We start from the raw sequence: 19,049 nt of genomic DNA, 5'->3' as shown, positions 1-19,049 counted from the left end.
CACGTGAACTTTTCAGTGTGGCTGCCACACAGGCCCAGGCTGTGCCGTTGTCACGGGCCACGCTAAGGGGTGAGGATTTGTCATGTGTGGTGGGAAGTGTCTGAAAGGTTTTAAGCTGAGGGGCCTAGGCTGGACGATGCTGTGGAGAGAAGTCAGCCTGAGACCTATTTTAGAGGAACATCTGAGAGGCCTTGCTGAGGGCCGGGGGTGAGGGGGGAAGTAGATAATGATGATGCGCATGGTTCTGCTGAGGGCAACCCTGGCCAAGATGGCCAACCGGTGCTTCCCAGCACCCTCCCCACATCCCTGCCTTGGACTTCGCCCCTGGGAGTGAAAGGGGATGATGTCCTCCCTCCATTCTGAGATAGCTGAAGCCTCGGCACATGTGAAGGATGTTTTGTGGTGGGGAGTGCCTGCCACCAGCCTCCCTCCCAGGAGCCTCTGGGCACTAGACGCTCTGTTTTCTGGGTCTTGGATTCAGTGGGGAGTGCAAGGGGGGTCAGTGGGTGGTGGTGGAGGAGGCAGAACACTGAGGCCCATTGACAGGGAGCTCAAGGCCCCTCCTTCAGAGGTGAGGGGCGCTGGTGGCAGATCTCCACAGTGTCCCTGGCCTGACCCTTCCACCGTTCGCCAAGGTCACCCCAACTGGACCCCGGCCCAGGGATGGAGCCTCAAGCCAGAGCTCTTCCCTGGCAGGAACTGAGCTGACCCTTGGAGCCTCCCCAGGCGCTTATGAACTGACACACCATTCATCCAGAGGCTGCCTGGCTTCGAGCAGTACAGTAGCTCTGGGCCCTGAAAACACCTCCTCTCCTTCACCTGCACTGTTCCAAGGACTGATGTCCACTGAGGGGCCCCCAGATCCCAGGCCACCTGGCCTCCAGACCACAGTGGGCCAGAGGGACTGGCATGGCCTGAAGGTGGAGTCTGTTCCCCTGAACGCACCTTCACAAGGCAGAGAAGGAAGTGCATGGGGTGGGTGGGGCTTGTCTGGCAGCTCTAGGTCTCCTCTACCCGTCAGGGGCAGGGTCTGAGGGAGAGGGGTGACACGTCTGCTTCTCCCTGGGCCAGAGCAGAAGGGCCAGATTTCACCTTAGCGAGAATGAATCGGGGCACATCTCAGGGAAAATTTCCAAAGCTGCATTGCCAAAAGAAGCCAAGCCGTGTGACTCCGCAGCTCAGCCAGCCCTAGAGCAGCATGGTGGTTCTGACAGACCTGAACCTGGCCTTGGGCTCAGACAGATCAAGATTCACAACTCACACCGGGGCTTTCTACGTGGCACTGGTTGTCTGAACTTGAAACTGCTTTTTTCACGGTGGAGGCAGGTAGGCGTCACCTTTCAGCACTGGAGGCCTCAGAGCTAGATGAACCTGAGTCAGATCCCTGCTCAGCCTCCCAGGAGCTGCCTGGCCCTGGGCCAGCTTTACTCAGCATCTCTGCACCTCCTCAGAATCCTCATCTATGAGATTCCCCCGGGGCTATTGAGAGCATTGAATGAAATGTTACCTGTTAAGCACACAGTAAGCACTTAATACGTGGTGATGATTTGGTGAATGGAGCTCGACAAAAAAGGCTGAGCTGTCTCTTGGAGCCTTTCCAGGAGTGAGGTTGTGCACGCAGTCTTGTGCGTTTCAACGTCTGCCGCTCAGAATTTGGTTCACAGGCGAATAGCACGAACATCATCTGAGAGCTTGTTAGAAATGCAGAGTCTTAGCCCCACCCCAGACACACCAAATCACAGTCTGCTGTGTGCTGGCATGCACAGGAAAGTTTGAGAAGCACTGTTTTAAGGTCCAGTGACGCCCTTCCATAGGCTGACTCTGTCCTCAGGACTTCCCTGGTGTATGGCTATGTTTAGTCCATCCGTGTAATATAAACCACTGAACCTCCTTCGGTGAATTAATTTCTGACCCAAGCTTCACACAGGTAACTTGGTAAGAGCTATGCAGACCTGAGTTGCCCACCCGTTTCTGGCACCCTGTGGGATGGGGGCGTAAGTTACTGCATAGCCTCTGTCCCCCACCACCAGTCTAACCTGGAGGACACTTGGCCCCAGCCACACTCCCTCATCAGCTCTAAGTCAGGACTCTGTAAGTCCCCACTCTTCCAAGACAGGGTGAAGTTTGGGGCCAAGAAGATGCTAAGGTTTTTATTTCAGAAGTCTGTCTGGATTGGGGGTGGGCGAGACTGTCCTGTGAATCCCTTGTGGTTTTGAAGATGGCATGGCACAAGTATGTCTAAAGTCTGTCTGTCCAGTTATACTGCAGGGTTAGGAGCAGGAAAAGTGCTTGGGTCTCTCTGAAGAAGTCTCTGGCAAAAGGGTTAAGACAAAAACAAACAGACAAACAGGCCCTGGTTTTTGAAAGGAGAATGTTTTGCTCTTCTCTATAAAACAATTATTGCAAACCTAAGCTCCACAATAAGGGAGCCAAAGGAGGAGGACTGAGATGAATGAGTGACTGTTAACTTGGTGCCTTCTCTGCTTGGCAAGGTTTGTACTCCCAGCTGCTTCTTTCTGATCTGAAAAATGAATTTGCAACTTTAATAGTTGGTAATTGGTGAAGATGGCTAGTAAGGCCTATGTGGCTAGCAAAGCTGTTCTCTCTTACTAGCAGGTGGCCCAGAGATCACTTTTTGTGGAATTGGCTATAGGGGAAAAGTTGCAAACAGCTTCCTGAGAAATGGTGTGCCGCTTGGAACGTTTAGCAAATTAAACAGTTGGTTATAAAGGAAAGATTCCTCCCTAAGCATTATAGCTACCATTTAAGTACATACTTGTGCCAGATATCGTGCAAAGTGTTTCTGTGCTTATATTGCCTAATTTAATGACAGCTACTCGCTTTACATATGAAGAGTCATGGGCTGGAAGGGGTTTATGACTTGCCCATGGCCACTCAACTAGTAAGATGCAGGGCTGGGATTCAAACCCAGGTCCTTCCACTTCCAAGCTCTTGACCACTCACTATTCTCAATGTCCTGGCTGTGCTTGCTGCAGAGTGAGCTTGACCAAAGATGTACTGCCTGGAGGTTTGCTATATGAAATGTGGGAATACTACCTATACTAGAGTGTTTGCATTTCTTTAAACTATATTTCAGGTTTTGTATGGTTTTATCAATTAGACATTGATCAGCTTTGTCCTTTTTTGGGCACTTAATAAAGTGTCACATTCCTACAGTAAAGGTCTTGCCTAGATTAGATTATTTTCGGCTACTTTTCACTTAACCTACCCAAGTTTAGCCAGCCACCTAGTGGCCAAATCTGGAATTGCAGGCATAGTTACCAGAAGGGAATAATTGCAGGCTTTGTAAACACATACCCATAAAGTAACCATGCAGCAACAGTCATCACAGTTTAGTAAACCACGGTTCAACAAGGAACTAAAATTGAGGAAGAAAGAAATCCTACTTTACCTTTGTTTCTCCCTGTGGCCCTAAACCAGAGAGTTTTCATTTGGGGCACCAAATAGAACCTTAGGAAACATCACATGGTTTTACTTGCTCATTCCTAAAACTTGGTGTGAGAGGAATTCTGAGCCTACTTTGCTGTTCCTGACAGCTCTTCCTCCAAAATTAGGATGGTCTCCTGTGCATTGTAGTAGACTGCAGTGTATTCATTTAGATATGTTCTCATGGGGGCATAAGAACAAGTCCTAGATCTTTCTGAGCCTGAGTTTCCGCATCTGGGAAATACTAGGATTGGACTTGATACTGTCTGGGTTTTCTCATAGTCCCAATATTTTACAATCTAATAGCTTTTAAGACCAAAGGGATAAATGTCCAATGATGAAACATCATACAAAAGAGAAAACATTTAGGGAAACAGAGGTCTCGTAGGCCCACCTCACATCCCACTGCATTGACAGAATATGGCTTCCTCTGTATAAGGCCAGCTTTGTGCCCTTCCCCCCACCCCCCGTTTCCTTTGGAAAGCGCAGAAAGCCCCCTTGTCTTGAATGCTTCCCTGCAAAGAGCTCCTGCTGAAAGACTGCACACACAGCCAAGACTTTGACCTTCACCTTTGAACCCCTGACTTACTTGGTGAGAATGAGTTTTTATCCTTCTCTCTCTAGGTTTTGGTGGGGGTGGGGAGAATCTAGCTAGGGTTAGCAGGAATTCAATGAAAATATAAATAGAAACATGGTCTATAAATAACACTGCCCCCAAAATATCTGGAGACATGAATACCGGCAGACAGCGGACAGTCACAAATCATGACGGCCTGGACAGTGAGTGAGCTTTGTTCATTTGCTTTGGGGTCTCTTGGGATACTCCAGACTTGCCAGTGGGTCCTAGAGAAACCCTGTCTCTTTCTGGGCTCTAGAAATGCCTTCCTTGTTCACTGCCCTCACACCCATCTTCTCCTAAACCTGCTTTGTGAGCAGATACATGTAGTGGATGGAGCAAAGTAAAGCTGCCTGGAATCGGACCCTAGCTTTTAGTCTCAGTACTGTGTGACCTGGGGAAATTCAGAACGTATCTCTGGGCTTTCTTCCTCTGTGGTCATGGGGATTTTCAAAACTGGAGTTTTGAAGAACAGGAACCGCGCCTGATTTTATCTTGGTTAAGAGGGTGGAGTCTAGTGCCAATCCCTGTATTGCCGCCTCTAGCTGTTTGGCCTTGGGCAAGTGACTTAACCTGTATACTTCAATCTCCTTGTTAAATCGCGGGATAATGGTATCTGCTTTGTTGAACTGTTGTAAGGAGTAAGTGAGTTAATATTTTCAAAGGGTTTAAACCAGTGCCTAACACATAGTAAACATATATAAATCTTTATTAAATAAAGAAGTAGGGGCGCCTGAATGGCTCAGTCGGTTAAACATCCGACTTCAGTTCAGGTCATGATCTCGTGGTTTGTGAGTCCAAGCCCTGCGTCGGGCTCTGTGCTGACAGCTCAGAGCCTGGAGCCTGCTTTGGATTCTGTGTCTCCCTCTCTCTCTGCCCCTCCCCCATTCACACTCTGTCTCTCTCAAAAAATGAATAAACATTAAAAAATAATGGTGATAATAAGGAGGGAAGGAAGGAAGGAAGGAAATAAAGAAAAGAAAAGAAAGAAAAAGAAAGAAAGAAAGAAAGAAAGAAAGAAGAAAAGAAAGAAAAGAGAGAGAGAGAGAGAGAGAGAGAGAAAGAAAGAAAGAAAGAAAGAGAGAGAGAGAGTTACCTGGTACATAGTAGTAGCTGCTTAACAAAGTTGTCAAGTGAATGACTGAATGGGACCAGAACTGCCTATCTTGAGTCAACAAGGGTAATGTAATAAGATTGTGTGTCAGTTCTTTCTAAGCCCAGGATGCTTTAAAATGTAAGTGGGGTTTTTATTCTTACCTGCTGGTGTGGCAGTCTGGCAGGAGTTAGGTACAGTCCCTCCTTGTCCTCATCCATTATTTCTGCCTTGGACACGCTGCATTTTGTTTGCCTGGGAGAAATGCCTGGAGCTCGTGCCTCTTGGCAGGTAGAGAACTGCTCGCTCTGATGCATTGCTCTACAGTAGCACCAGCCTCTCTGCGTAGCCTCATCCCCCATGCCCTTTTTAGCATGACACCCGCATTTTGCTTAGTGCCGGCAAAGTTCTTTGCTAGCAAAGCCAGCTCTTACATAGACCAACGATGGTGTAGGCTTTTGCTATGTGCGTGCCATAAACATAAGAGGAAAAGAAAACAAAGCTCCCTCCTCTCGGAAAGCAGCCTGAATGCTCCAAATATGTCTGATTCAGGTAACCCAGGGGCTCTCTCATGAGCAGTGCTGGGCCTGGGTCAGTGACCTCGTGCTGTGGAACAAATTACATCCTCCCGCCCCCAATTTAGCAGCTTAAAACAATAGCCAACATTTCTTATCTCAGAGTTTCCGTAGGTCAGGAATTCAGGAATGGCTTAACTGCACAGTTTTCATACCACATCTCTTGGGAAGTGACGGTCCAGATGTCAGCACAAAGCGTGACTGGGGACTCACTGGGCAAGACAGCTCACTCACATGACCGGCAGACTGGTGCTGGCTGCCGGCAGGAGACCTCAGGTCCTTGCCATATGGACCTCTCCATAAGATGCTTGAGTGTCCTTACAACATGGTGGCCAGCTTCCTGCAACATGAATGATCTCAGAGCAAGACAAGAAGGGGGCTGCGATGTCCTTTACAACCTAGTCATGGAAGTCACCCTGTCCACGGGGAGGACACCCAGGGTCCTGCTGCTTCACAGATCAGCCCCATACAGTGTGAGAGGGGACCGTGTGAAGTAAGTGACCCTGAGGTATGCGTCACCAGGGGCCACCTTGGAGGCTGACTACCACAGGCTCCTCTGAAATGGTGTCAATGGTGGCAGCTCTTGTTGTGGGGTTAGGATTGGGGTAGAAATTAGAAGTAGGAAAGACAGCTGAGTACGGGGCCCAGGGGAATATAACCTGTCGGTGCAAGAGCTACACAATCCACCCCAGAACCAGGCTGCTGGACCAGCTGCCCTGCCGAGTCCCAGCCTGGCTGCTAACTCACTGTGTGAAGTTGGGCAAGCCATGGCCCTCCCTGAGCTCAGCCTTGACCCCAGAGAGTAAGGGGTCTGGACATGGTGACCTGATCTCCTGGTTTTAACCCCAGGATCCATTTGGACTGTGGTGGCTGTCGACACTGGTGAGAACACGGGCTTGAGCTTGTGCTATGAGTGTCCCACCAGCGACTAGACCCAAGTGTGCCGCCCACCCCCTGCTGTGCCGTCCCCGACCCTCAGCGTTAAGGTTTGAGGGAGAAGTGCTTTAGAATGGGCTGATGGTGCCTGTGTTCCCCCCACTCCCCCAGGTAGACATGTGGTCCTTGGCCTTGACGGTGCAGGAGCTCCGGTGTTTCTCAAACAGTACAACTTGAACGGCTCTGCTTTTCTCTGTGTGGTCCATGTGATCAAACTCCAGTCACCCATTCAGTCTCTTCTAGTACCACTCGTAACCTGCACCCGTAACCTCCCAACGCATTCACTTTACTTTAGCTGGATCCTGTTGTCTCTGGACCTTTGCTCAGGCTCTTCCCTCCTTCTGGAACATTCTTTCCCCTTCCCTTGCCCTGGCTCATTCCCACCGCGTTTCAGGCCTGTCCTGCCTCCTGTGTATCCCCGTTGTAACAGATAACACTGCAACGCAATGCCCACACAGACTGCATCCCCTGAGAAGCAGGGACTGTGTCTGCGTGGTGCATCATCACACCCCGGCCCCCAGCACAGCACCTACATTCAGGAAGGCTGGATTGTCGGTGAGTGTGTAAGTGGTGCTGGGTGACCGTGCTCATGGGGTTGGGCTGGGGTTAAGATGTAGCTCTTGGGGGAGCACCTGGGTGGCTCAGTCAGTTAAGCGTCCGACTTAGCTCAGGTCATAATCTCACAGTTCGTGGGTTTGAGCCCCGCGTGGGGCTCTGTGCTGACAGCTCAGAATCTGGAGCCTGTTTCAGATTCTGTGTCTCCCTCTCTCTCTGCCCCTCCCCTGTTCATGCTCTGTCTCTGTCTCAAGAATAAATAAACATTAAAAAAATTTTTTTAATAAATAAAAAAAGACATAGCTCTTGGGGAAGGCAGACCAAGAGGATACACAGAGAAAAGGTACAGAGAAAAGAAGGAATAGAGCAAACTCTTTAAGATCCTAGGCGCTTCCAGACGGCCTAAAGAAAGAGGCCATGGCACATTAAATTTCAGCTCTGCCGCTTACTCATTTTGTGACCTTGGGCAGGTAACTCAGGTCACTTTTCCAAAAATCAGTTCACCCATCCATAAAATGGGAATGGCAACAGTACCCAGTACCTAGGTCATAGATTGTCATCAGATCAAATAAAAGAATAAATATAAAATACATAGCACAGTGCTTATCTCACACCAAATACTTGGTGAATGTTACCTATTACTTTTATGACGCTCACTACCCTCGCCGGAGGGCAGGGAACCACAGCAACTGTGTGGGTGGGAGGGTGCTGAAGAGAGTTGACTGGGCTCAGTTCTGCCAACAGAGCCAAAGCTCAAGAAAGGCAGTCTTTGGGGGACTGTGTCCACCCAGAGGGAGCCAGGCAAACTTCCCTCTGGCTGGCACGGCTAGGCCTGTGGTTGTGCGGCTGTTTTCCAATGGGCCTCTACATCCTGGGGATTTTCCTCTGCTACAGACCATCAGAAGTAAACTGTGTCTTTCAGCATCACTCTTGGGACCAGGGCTGCCCCTGCCTGTCCACAGCCTCCTGGGCTGGCTGGGCCTTTCTGTTGTGTCACTGTGCCTTGGAGGCCCAGTACCCCTGGCCTGCCCCCCACCACTGGCCCCTGCTGTGGGCCAGGCCACAGGGAGAGGCTGCCGGAAAGCTCTGCCCAGCGTCCCACCGTCCCCTTTCCTGAGGGCAGCCTCCCCTGGCAGGGAGGAGCTGGGGCTGCTGGGGCTGAATAGGGCCTTTTATTCTCTGGTTCTCACAGGGAGGGTGCTGAGCCACTGCCCACCACGCCCGCCACACCCACATCCACACGGTGGGGACAGCTTGGCCCTGATGCTGGGCTCTGAGTTAACCACACTCTCTGGCCCCACTCTGTCTGGGTCCTGGAGGGCGAGCCCATCCCGCCTGTGGCCCCCAGCATGGGCAGGGTGAGCTACACGTGCTAGTCCCCTCAGGGGTGTGTGTCTGTGTGTATGTGACTGTATAAATAAGAGAGACAGTCTAGAGCGAGAGGGCATCAACACACACACACACACACACACACACACACACACACACACACACATCCATACATCCATTCAGCAAATGTCAACTGGGGGCCACTGTGTGCCAGTCCTTGTGCTGGGCCCTGAGGATACAATAGTAAATGAGACATCATACAAAGAGGTGAGACCGTTACACATCGCAGTGAATTCTGGGGAGGAGACAGTGGAGGACTGGGAGAGAGGCAGAGAGACCCAGTACTGCCGAGGCCTCCCCATGCGTTCATCTGAAGTATGGAAGGCGATATCTGTGCAAAGGGCCGTGGGGACTGTGTCCTGGGAGAGGGGACGTATGCACACAGGCCCCGTGATGGGAGAAACCTGGGCATGTCTGTGGCATTAACTGATGCCCAGCATGGCTGGCATGATGAGACCTGATTGCAGAAGGAGGCACGGAAAGGAGTTTAGATTTTATTCTCCGTGCACTGGGAAGTCACTGAAAGGTTTAAGCAAGGTTTCATTTTAAGAATGTTATTTGGGCTACTGGGTGGAAAATGGACTGGGAGTCAGACAGACGAAAGGTCACAGTACGACTCACGGGCTGTTAGCCAGACATGGAGTGATCTGGCCTTTCCCTTCTCTGTAACAACAGGCATTTTGTGTCGGACCCTTCCTGCATGCCCCGCTCTGTGTGCTGTGCTTGTCCCGCGTGCTGCTTCCACTTGGTGTCTCAGCCCTGTAATCCCACATGGCAGATGAGAAGGCTGATGCTGGGGCCTGTTAATGTCCCCAGGACACGGGTTCAAAAGGCCCGGGCCTCTCAGCTCTGTGACCCACCCTCTGATCCTACTGCTGGCAGATGAATGGTCCTAGATTTTGATTTTTTTTTTAACCTTCTCACTGGACCAAGAATAGGAAAACACAGCTGGAAGGTGAAATCAGACCAGTATGACTGTGGCTGAGAAGGTCAGTGCCTTTTGCCTTTGCCACCTGGCCCACCATTAGTATACATATTACACCGGTTTACCAAGCACTTTCTAGGCTGTGCTCAGCCGTGTCCAAGCTGAGCTCTGAATGAGACCACAGTCTTTGCCTTAAGGAACCCCAGTGGCATCCAAGTGGCAATTGTCCTCAAGTGTGGCCACTTTAAGCACTGTTATAGTTAATCCCAAATCCTCTCCCTTCCCTGGAGCTATCTGGCACGTCTGAGGTCATCCACAATGCTCTATCTACCTCCCAGGGTTGGGCTGGGCCGGGCCAGCCTATATTTCCTGCCAACCCATGGTGCTCTCGTGGCCAACATCCTTCCCTAATTTGATATCTACTGGGAATCCCTAGATGCCGGCTTCCTTGTAGGTGATTCATAAGATCTGAGCTGCCCTTGTCTGGCAGCGTGTAGTGAGAACGTAGAGCTCACTATACGTTCTCTCCAAAGTGAGAACATATAGCTAATGAAGTATCTCCAGTCTATATCAGGGCCGAAGACCAACCCTGGGCATTCTCCAAACAAGGGACAACAAGCTGACAAATTCAGAGGGTTTGTTTCTGTGAACACGGCTCTTCCCAAAGCTAATGCTGTAGGTAAGCATTTACCCTTGTTGACAACAATTAATACAAGTATGTTCACATTTCACAGAAAAGGGACTTCATTCCAGGGATCGAGACTCACTGTGCCCTTCAATTTCCTGCAACTTGAATCAAATCATAAAGCATATATTTTTAAGTAAGTCTGGAGAAAATAAAAGTAAATGCCACTGAAACAATGAATGTGTCAGTGCCCCCTTCTCTGTGACACATACCACCCAGGCTAGAGTTTCAACATCCATACTAGTGTAGAAGTACCAACAAACCCCAGCTAAAATCTGCTCTGGTGTAGTGAAGGTCTTCCAGGGTGCAGGTGATTCTGTTTCTTGGCCTGGGCCCTGGTTACCTACGTGGGCTCCATTTGTGAAATTCATTGAGCTATGCACATGCATGTGCACTTTTCTGTGTGTGTATTATACTTCAAAAAGAAAGGAGTTTTAAAAAAAGGAAGGAAAGCTAAAACAAAATTTTTTTTAAAAGGGTAGGGGCACTCTTGGATGACTCAGTTCGTTAAGCATCCGACTCTTGATTTCGGCTCAGGTCATGATCCCACAGTTTGTGAATTCGAGCTCCATACCAGGCTTTGCGCTGACAGTGTGGAGCCTGCTTGGGATTCTCTCTTTTCCTCTCTCTCTGCCCCTCCCCTGTTCTCACTCTCTCTCTCTCAAAAAGTTAATTAATTAAAAAAAATGTTTTTAAAGGAAAGAAAAAATTGTTCTGGTCATAGCTCTGTAAGGCTGCTCGAAAAGACTTCAATTCTGTTTGATTCAGTAAAGATGTATTAAAACCTCTGATGTGCCAGGACTAGGTGTTTTCTTTGTAGCAGACACCCATAAATCCCATGGGGCCCCATTGAGGATGGGGGAATAAAAGATTTTGTTCCTTTAAGACTGGCTCTGCACTGGGGAATGGGAACCTCCAAATCAGAATTTGGAAAATCATTTTTCTCTCCTGGATGTGATGGTTCTTACTGTAAGCATGCTGTGGCTGCAAGAGGAGTTAAGGTTTCCATCTGTGGTGAAAGCCCCCTGGGTTTTTTCAAGAGTGTTTCCCTGAGCCTGTGGGAGAGGGGGCGGAGAGTGCCGTGCGGGAGGCTCGCCTGTGGGAGTCATCCTAGCGCCCCCAGGTGGCCGGGTCAAGTTAGTAATCGCTGCCTCTGTTGTGTGTTCTGTTCTCTGCTCTCTGCATTGGACTGATGGAAGAGCGTCCCAAAGGAGAGAAATGGGAGCTGCGTGGGAGACACAGTGTTTTTAGGGGGCGAGGGTTTGAATCAGGAAAGGTTGCTACAGGCTGAAGGGAGCTAGTGTCTGGCCTCGGGTGGGAAGATAAGTGACAGAGGGTGCCAGGGAAACACTATACTGCTCAGATCCCAAGCAGCCAGTGAGGAGGTAGGCGGGACCAGGCTGTACCCCCACCCCCATGCTACCCCACCTATGTGACCTTGGATTGTCAGCTCATAAGAGATCCCATTTGCTCAACGTTTGTGATGGGCTGGGCTCCGTGTTAAACGATTTTGTACATCAGTTCATAGACTCCTCCCAATAATCCTCTGAGTTAGGCATTACTGTGCCCATTTTGCATTTTGAGGAAACTGAGATTCAAATAGGTTGGGACTTGTCCCATATCACACAACAGTAAATGGCAGGGCCAGATGTACTAATCAGGAACCTCTCGGTGACAAGGACTAGATCCATCTCAATCTGGTGTAAGAAAAATGGGGAAATTTATTGGTTCATGTAATTGAAAACTTCAAGGGTAGTGGTTTCAGGCATGGCTGGATGTAGGTGACCAAATCGTGTATCTCTCTAGCTCTCAGCTTTGCTTTCTTTGGCAATTTCATTCCCAGACAAGCTGTCCCAAATGGTGGTGGCGATTTGCAAAGATACATCCTAGCAACTTGGGGTTCACAGTGTGTGAGTTAGCAGCTCCTGAGGAAAAAGTACTTCTCTTTCTGGTAGTTCCAGCAAAAGTCCCAGGCCGATTCTCCTTGGACCAGTTTGGGTCACACGCCCATGGCTGGACTATACAGATTGGTAACTCCAGGTGTTTGGGGTGAAGTGAGCCCCACTGAACTCACACAGCCTGAGAATGAAGGAGGGATTGTTCCTCAGAAGAAGCTCAGGACACTGCAGTACAGACGCTCGCAGGCAAACCCACAGATGCCTGCCATGCGAGACTCTAAGCCAGAGCTGTGGGGTGGAAGCTAATTATTCCTTTTCTTCCCTACAGGCATTGCCTGCCTCTTATCACTCTGTCTTAGTCTGGTCGGGCTGCTGTAACAAAAAACACACAGACTGGGTGGCTGATAAACCACAGAAACTTATTTCCGACACTTCTGGAAGCTGGAAGTCTGAGACCAGGGTGTTCGGGTGGGGGTCTGGTTGCAGATTTCTCACTGTGTCCTCACATGATGGAGACCACAGGGGGAGTCTGTGGGGGTGTCTTTTATGAAAGAACTAATCCCATTTGTGAGGGCTCTTCCTCCAATACCGTCTCACTCCCCAAAGGCCCCATGTCCAATATCATCACATTGGGCATTAAGATTTCAACATGAATTTTGAAGGGCTCAAACATTCAGACCATAGCACACCCCATGAGCGTACATACATGTCACTTTTTGCAGGGGTGGGGATTCCTCCAATAACCTTTTCATCTTCTCTCCCCAAATTGGTTTGGCAAAGAAGAGGCTCTCCTGGGTGCCGCATCAGCCAGCAGAGCCAGAGAGGACCCCCTTTCCACTCAGTCGGCTCTCTGACCCACAGAGCTTGCCTGCCCGCTGACAGCTCCAGAGACTCTCCACCCACTCTCTCCAGACAATCCTCTGACCTTCCTGAGGGTATCAGACAATACCCACATGCATGGCACTCGCTCAGTGCCAGGGATGGCCAGGGACAGAGGGAGTATAGAAAGTTATCCCTGCCCTCAGGGTGACTGTGGCCCGTTTAGGGATACAAGACTGTCATGAGTCAGGACAACTCTGTAGATGTTGCCATAACCCCCTGTAGTGGGTTGAAGAGCGTCCCCTATGTCCACATCCTAACCCCCAACCTGTGAGTATGACTTCATTTGGAGAAAGGGTCTTTGCAGATGTCAAGTTGAGGATCTGGAGATGAGATCATCCTGACTTTAGGGTGCGCCTGAACCCAAAGGCAGGTGTCCTTATTGAAGAAAGGCACAGGCAGGTTTGAGACACAGATGGACGAGGGGAGGCCAGGTGAAGACAGAGGCAGAGACCAGAGTGAGGTGGCCACAAGCCAAAGAATGCCTGGAGCCCCCAAAACCTGGAAGAGCTAAGCGTGGATTGTCCCCTAAAGCCTTAGGGGGAGCATAGCCTTGCTGGCACTTTCAGACCTCTGGCCTCAGACCTGGGGGAGAATATATTCTGTTGTTTTAAGCCACCAACTTTATGGTAATTTGTTACAGCCGCCCTGGGAGACTAATGCACCCCTTCCCTTTTTGTCCTTAGATCCAATTAGACTGGTGGGAGCGTTGTTCATGGAGAATGAGGCCTCTGCACCATGTGCTCTGGGGCCTCTGGGCCTGCTGTGGCCTCTCCTGTTTCTAAGGCCAGTCCCCTGTGATGGTCCAGGTTCTCTGGACAGCCGTGAAGGGAGAGGGTTGAGAGCATCTGCACCCTGGGAGGCCAGGGTGGCCTATGTATCTGGGAACCCCTAGGGAAGGTGAGACTGGGCCCTGGGATGGTGACTCCCTGACAAATTCTCCAGGACAGCAGAGATCAGGGGCAAGAGTGGGGTGACTGCGAGAGGGTCCTAGAGGCTGACCAAGGAGGGCAAGACAGACATTCAAGGAAGGCTTCATAGAGGAGGCCTTGGGATGGAGAAGGAGGCCCAAGGCACTTCAAAGAACACCAGACTGCTTTCTGTGGCTTACAACACAGCTACACGGCCTCTCTTCTGTCTTTCAACTTTGCTCTGTAGTTGCCTCTGGCTGAGCATTCTTGCTCCAGAACCTTACATGACTGGCTCCCTCTCCTCAAAGTCTCCACCAAACTTCCCTGACCACTAGCTGAATTCTCCTGCCCCCTAGGCAGGCCCCTTCCCATTCCCCTTTTTATTCTTTTTTAGAGATGGGAGGAGACACATATGTGTAACCAAACTACTTACTAGATATGAAAATTGTATACTGTGTCCCGTCCATACACATCCTGTCCCCAATCTAAATGTAAACACCTTGAGAGTAGGGCCCCGTCTGTCTTGTTCACTGCGGTCTTAGCACCTGGAGCATCAAGATGGTGATGGAGGGATGGGTGGCATTCCAGGTGGCAGAAAAAGCAAGGAAGAGGGGGTCCTTTGAGGAAGTATAGGTGCTCACATACACACTGTGAATCTTGACAAGGAGAGGCTGCCAAGATTACATCAGTTTGGACAGACCAAAAGAGGCCCTGAGACTAGTCCTTTCCTATTACTTCTGGAGCCTACGCTCTCAAATCGCCCCCCGTACAATGGGTGCTTGCCCATCTGTAGGAACACATACCCGGTTCATGGAAATTGCCAGACTCTTCATGGCTGAGCCATGTCCTCATCTCTCAACTTCTTGAAACAGTTCATTCTGCAGAAGCAAGTGCCAATTACTAAGACCCCTCAAGTACCACTGAGATGCCTCATTACATGCATAGTGTCCTGGGCGGGAGGAAGAAATCCCTCTGCCACTCAAGCATGGGGACCTTCCTGAGTCAAGGCCCCAGCTGTGTGTCCTGGCTCAGAGTGGACACTGCTGATGAGAAGGTCAGGCGACATGGGGGATTGGGGCAAAGATTGATCTCCCTCGGGTGATGCCCACTGACTTGTGGCGGATACCCGCCCACAGAGCAGGGGTGGGGGCATAGGAAGGACAGGGAGGTTTGCTGTTTCAGGGAGCTCTTTCTTTCCAAAGTCCATGAGACACTGGTTCCCGCTCCTTCCCACTTTGCTGGTTCATTCACTGGGTCATTTGTATTTGGTAGGCAGAGACCTTGGGAGGACCGCTTGTATGTGGGGTACCATGGCGTGTCCCACCGTCCGTGGTTATGGCTTATGTAGTTCTCAGTCATCCCCCAAGGCGGCTGATCCCTACATCATAGCAGAGCACCTAGTATGGAGGAAATGTTAGTAATGCTTCCATCACATGCAGAGTAAAATCCTAAGTCCTCACCATGGCTCTCAAGGCCTCACTTGATTGGACCCCAAAGACCTCTCTGAATTCATTGCCTTCTGTCTCCCTCTTACTATATGAGCTGTAAAATCCCAGGTTGAAATCTCAACTTAGCCACTTAGTGGCTGTGTGACTTTGGACAGTCCTCTCTGAGCCACCATCCCCTGTGCAAGGTAGGGATAATAAAATTACTTGCTTCAAAGTCATTGTGGGGATTAAGTGAGAGAACCCAATGAAAAGCTCTTAGCCTGTGCCCAGCACATAGTAAGCACTTGGCTACTATTACCGCTTGTCTCGCCCCTCCTCTGCCCCTCTCAATTCCACCATGCCCGCTGTGCAAATCTTAGGACTTCTAGAGGGAGCAGCCATGGAGCCACAGCCCTTTGGTCTCCAGATGAGAATCCAGAGGAACCTGCTTCAGGGTCATGCAGCCAGCCTGTGGCCCAGGCAGAACTTGAACCCAGGACTCCTGCTAAGGCCCCTGCTCCTTCTGCTGGTCGCACCTCCTCAGCCCAGCCCAGAGCAGCAGCAGCAACAGGGACCTACACTTACGTGCTTGGACCCTGTCAGGCTCGACAACTTTCTTCTCCACTTTCAGGAGTGAGTTATGTCCTGAGGTCTATTTTATGCCCTGTGTGTAATCTTCCTTACGATGCTTATCATATTTCTGGGGCAGCATCTGCATGGCTTTGAAGACTCTGGCAGGAGCTATAAATGGGCTGAATTACATTTACAAGAGGCCTTCAATGCCCTGTGGTCTCGGCTTCCTTAATGGGGATTTTCCTCCTGCTCCTTTTTTTCTCTCTCCCTTTTAATACAGTCACCGGTTTGGCTTTCCGAGTGCGGTTTGGATTCCTAACAGAGAAGTCAAGACCATAGAATCCCTTCCAGATCTTCCCTCCCTCTTTCCCCCTCCTACCCTCTGCCGCTTGTGCCAAAGCCCCAAGAAAAGAAAACGTTGCTCCTGTCAGGATTTCAGCGGGAAGGAGAGAAGCCCTGTTGGGATTCCAAAAAATCAGCTGGGAAATGGCTTGTACAGAAAGTCTCCTCTGACGCTGCACCTGAGCAACAGACCCACAATCTTTGTGAAGGGTCCCAGAGGCATGGTGGCCTCATTTGCAGGGAGTGGGTATGAGGGGCAAGGTGGGGGTCCTGTACTCATGTGAGTGGGAGCCCACCTATCTCCCCACCTCACCTACCCCCATCCCCCCCTCTGCCAGTCTTCTGCACCGTGCGGAGGCCTTAACTTTTCCTCAACTATTTGCTTTATGGCGGTTCTGTCTGCAGCTGGATCAGGTGATCTCTGCAGGTGATCTTATGTGATCTGCGTATCTTATGTATCTGTGTATCTCAGGGGTACCAGACTCAGGGGTTTGGCCAGCCTTGAGAGGGGCTTGTTTGGAGATGGAGGGATTTTGTCTGCCATCTTTTCCCTTTCCTTTCTGTCCCTTGCCAGGATGAGAAAGGGCAGGAATGCTATTTTTGGAGGATGGATAAGTCATGTTTCATCTCCTTTCAAAGGAGCGCATGGCAGAGCCAGGTCCGTGGGCCCGGGTCCCTACTGTGGTCTCTCCTTTGGTTTCCTGTGCTGCATAGACGAGTCCTCCAGGTTCCTGCAAGCTACCATTTGACCACTGGCGTCACTGGGACTGTGCGATCTCCAGCTCTTGATGTATGAGGCTCAGGTAGAAGGCTCAGAAACCCTGACCCAGGGAGTTCTGTCGTTTTGTCAGTCCCGAGAGCAGGCCTCCTCACGCTATGCGTTTATTTGCACATGTTGTCCCCATGGCTGTGCGCATATGCTCCCGCAGCACGCAGGCAATAAAGCGACAGGCAACCAAAAAAGGGTAGGAGGCACAGAGGCCAGGAATACCAGATCTGTGACATCTTCCTCCAAGGAAAAGAAGCTGTCTCCAGTGTCTTGATAAATCATGTTTTATCTCCTTTCTAAAGGAACACGTGGCAAAGCCGATTTATCTTGATGACATTGTCCAGTCTGCACAGCATCGTCCCTCTGACGGGGAGATGGCCTGTCTGCCTGGCTTCGGAGAGGAAGGGAGGAAAGAGAGCTTGAGGGACAGTCCAGGAGAGGGAAGTGAATGGGCCAGCAAGTACCTATGGGGCGTGGGGCGCCTGCTGTATGCAAAGCCTCGTGCTGAGTGGGGTGTGGGTGCCAAGGGGAGGAAGGAGGTGGTCACATCTGATGTGGGGGGATGAGGGGCCCAAATGGGAAGCAAGTCACACATGATGAGATGAGTTAGATGCTCCCTGGTCCGACTGGAGCAGGGCTGGTGACCAGTACTTCTGGTGGCCAGGAACTCAGGCTCTAGCCTTCCGAGGTCCACTGCCCTTGACCTCTGTCTCTGGAGGCTGCTCATGGGAAGGACTGGGAGCTTTGCTGTAGCCACAGGAGCGTACTCGGCGGGAAGTGCCAGAGATGTCCTGGCACTCTCAGATGTTCACAAGCAGGAAGTTGGTGACAAATACCCCTCACCCTCAGTTGGGATACCTCTGAGGTGTAGTCCATATTATCCCCAACAGACCTGAGCTGTGGCTACCCATAGGGGTGAACTGGCTGGGCAATTCTTCCTTCCCTTCCCTGTCTTCCCTTCCACTCCCCTCCTGCTATCTTCTGGGATCTGCTCCCAAATAAACCACTTACATGCCTCATCTCTGGGTGCCACCGGGGAAACAACTTAAACCAAGGCAATGCTTCGTACTTCCCTGGGGCCCGGATAGAAGAAACTCAAGTGGATTGACATGCAGTCTGTGTATCTGTTCACATGAAATGGCAATTATCTTAATTAGAACTCCTTTAACGCAAGTGTAAAACTCCATCTCCAATTAGTTTAAAAAATGATTTTATTGCTTCATACATGTGAAAAGTACCAGGTAGACCTTGGGTTCCAAACAGCTATATCCAGCTTTCAAATGATGTCAAAGGAATCTGCTGTTCTTCTCTTTGCTCTGCTTTTGAGCCATTTGGGAAGCATTTACTGAGCCCCTATTTCGTTCCAGGCACAGATCCTTTCTCTCAGTAGGTTTCCTACTGAGTAATTCCTACAGTAATAAATATGGCCACTAGAAGCTTCAGGCTTTCATCCTGCCAGCTTAGCAACTGTGGGAGAAAAAACCCTCCAGCAGAAGTCTCAGGGCTGACCCTCATTGGCCCAGGTGGCGTCCCCTGCCCATCTCTGAGCCAATCACTGTGATTCTGGTTGGCTGGGCTGGGTCACAGCCCAGTAGGCTGGGCCTACTCTTGTTGCCAGGGGGTGTGGTTAGAAAACCCCAGGGACCAGGAATGGAGGAGGGAGGCTCTCCAGAGGGAAACTGGGCAGACTTGAACAACAGATGTTTGTTACAGCTATGGGCTGGGTTGTGTGTGTCCTAGGATGTGTCAGGCCCCTGATGGAAGGGGGCTCACACATATCTGTAACACACAGCAGAATGAGATGAGTAACTTAGGAATGGACAAAGTATGTGGATGTTCTGGAAAGAGGAAGTTGCTCCTAGCTCAGCTAATCAAGGAAGGCCTTCTAAAAAGGGGACATTGGGGGTGCCTGGGTGGCTCAGTCAGTTAAACGTCAGACTCTTGGTTTCAGCTCAGGTCATGATCTCATGGTTCGTGAGTTCAAGCCCCACATCGGGCTTCGCGCTGACAGTGTAGCCTGCTTGGGATT

General features: G+C 50.4%; 1 protein-coding gene across 5 annotated transcripts in view; it reads left to right on the top strand.

Moving 5' to 3' along the window:
• SH3PXD2A (SH3 and PX domains 2A) overlaps positions 1-19,049 on the top strand; it is a 235,228-nt gene that overhangs the window by 99,982 nt on the left and 116,197 nt on the right. The gene's annotated exons all lie outside the window — the stretch shown is intronic.

The sequence above is a fragment of the Acinonyx jubatus genome, chromosome D2 (genome assembly GCF_027475565.1).
Source record: "Acinonyx jubatus isolate Ajub_Pintada_27869175 chromosome D2, VMU_Ajub_asm_v1.0, whole genome shotgun sequence".
In the NCBI taxonomy this organism is placed as follows: domain Eukaryota; kingdom Metazoa; phylum Chordata; class Mammalia; order Carnivora; family Felidae; genus Acinonyx; species Acinonyx jubatus.
Note: the sequence above shows the minus strand (reverse complement) of the source record. Positions and strands in the feature narration are given on the sequence as shown.